At 45.9% G+C, this 2,019-nt stretch overlaps 1 non-coding gene across 1 annotated transcript; it reads right to left on the bottom strand.

Annotated features, from left to right (window-relative positions):
- Nucleotides 1–1,589: 1,589 nt before the first annotated feature.
- Nucleotides 1,590–1,662, bottom strand: TRNAG-CCC (transfer RNA glycine (anticodon CCC)). The gene has a single exon. It is a non-coding gene; the product is annotated as a tRNA-Gly (tRNA).
- Between the last annotated feature and the right edge of the window lie 357 nt (nt 1,663–2,019).

The following is a 2,019-nucleotide window of genomic DNA, read 5'->3' as shown; positions in this document are numbered from 1 at the left end:
TTGTCTCCTATGAAAAAGACTGTTGTTCCTCCTGACATAACCCTACTCTTACCACTACTTAATTGTAGTCCCAGTGTAATTTTGTTCCTTCCTGGTCCTGGCTTAGATCGCAAGAGTTGTATTCACCTTAAGTGACTTCCATTGCCAACACAGATGGGGAAACATCAATTCTTGGTTCCAAATTTTCCCTCTAGAAGAAGGATGTTCCGGTTTTTCCTGCCATGCGTGTGCCCCGACTGAAGAATAACGTGTGTGGGAGGAGCTTGTGTCTACAGAGGTTCTCTGCGTGGCCGGTGCACCTTAAGGACACACTGGTAACAAGCACCAGCATGCCTGTCCCGTCTTGCCGTCAACGTGCTCTGCGTCAAGAATCCCAGGAATGGATTCCAGGATGCAAGAATGGATGGTCATTGCTGTGTATTGAGTGAAGAGGGCATCTATCCTGGCCAAGTGAAGCCTGTACACACCTGCTGCTGGGAAAGACACACATTAAAATATTTTAAAACTAGAACCGTTGCTGCACCATGATAAAGCTGGAGCTAGTCCTCTTTAAGTGAGGCCAAAGCTTAGCATCCAGGATTCATTCCATGCCAAACTTCTCTGGAGTGTGAGTGATGCTGAGAAAGCTGTTAGGTTAATAAGAACCTCAAAGGGATAGAATAATCTCTTATTTCCCACTCTCACTGGAGGCTCTGTTTTGAGTCTGCTGGAGTCGAATAATTACTTGGTGTTGCTCTGAATTGCATCTGAAGGTGTCTTTTCACGTTAACTTTGCCTGGTCTTCTTTAAGCTTTCACTGGCTTCTCTGGATTATTGGAAGGGAAAGGGGAAAAATAAAGTACCACTTGCAGTCTCTAGAAGCAATAGGAAAAGACTGAGAGGGAGGTGGGGGTGAATGGAATTCTGAGGAAGGCCCAGGGCAAACAAACGTAAAAGAGCTGTTGGGTCCCAGAGCAGATGCTTCTAGCCTCTAGCCAGCATCTGGAAACAAAATCCTCTCTGCTCCACACTCCTACCCCACCTGCTTTCCCACCAAGAGTGTCAAATAACTGGTGCAGTTCCTTGCCTTTTGTAGAAAAGTATGTTGCTTGATATATGTAGGCATACTACCTTGATCAAATGTTGGAAAACTGCAAAATATTGAAAGTGAACCAAGAAAGCTTGCTTTAAAGAGAAACGTACAAAAATAAAAGCAAAGAAGACAGTTGAGTTTGGGCTTCTGATAGAACAATCATCACTGTGGACAAGACTATGAGAAGTAGAGGCAGGCGCGGTTAAATTTTAAGTCTGTGCTCAGTATGTGCCATGGAGAGTCCCGTGTATTGTCACACAGCTGTCTCTGGTAGCTACTATTATTCCAGTTCCACACATTGTACTGGGTTGAATAGTATCCCCCCAAATCCATACCTGCCTGGTCTCTCCCAGATGACTTTGTATGGTAATAGACCTTTGTGGACAAAAATCAAGTGAAAATGAGGTCACACTGAATTAGGGTGGACCCTAATCAGTCCCATCCCTCTGAGTGACTGGGGTCCTTCTTTATTTTATTTATTTCTTCATTTATTTTAGTTACGGCATGTGGGATCTAGTTCCCTGACCAGGGATCGAACCTGGGCTCCCTGCATTGGGAGTGCAGAGTCTTAGCCACTGGACCACCAGGGAGGTCCCCTGGTGTCCTTCTAAGAAAAGGGATATTTGGACACAGATATAGAGAGGAGGACACCATGTGAAGACAGAGACACAGGGGAGATGGCCGTGAGAAGGAGGCAGAGGTTGGAGTGAGGCATCTCCAAGCCAGGGAACACCAAGGTTGCTGGCAACATCAGAAGCTAGAAGAGTCAAATAAGGATCCTCTTCTAAAGGCTTCAGAGAGAGCACGGGCCTGGGGATACCTTGATTTCAGAACTGTGAGGGAATACATTTCTGTTGTTATGAGCCAGCCGGTTTGTGGTCATTTGTTCTGGCAGCCCCAGGAGAGTAATCCACAGATGGAAGACACCTGGTTCTGAAGGTCCTGCT

The sequence above is a fragment of the Lagenorhynchus albirostris genome, chromosome 11 (genome assembly GCF_949774975.1).
Source record: "Lagenorhynchus albirostris chromosome 11, mLagAlb1.1, whole genome shotgun sequence".
NCBI lineage: Eukaryota > Metazoa > Chordata > Mammalia > Artiodactyla > Delphinidae > Lagenorhynchus > Lagenorhynchus albirostris.
The sequence above is the reverse complement of the archived record's forward strand: the minus strand, read 5'-3'. Positions and strand labels throughout refer to the sequence as shown.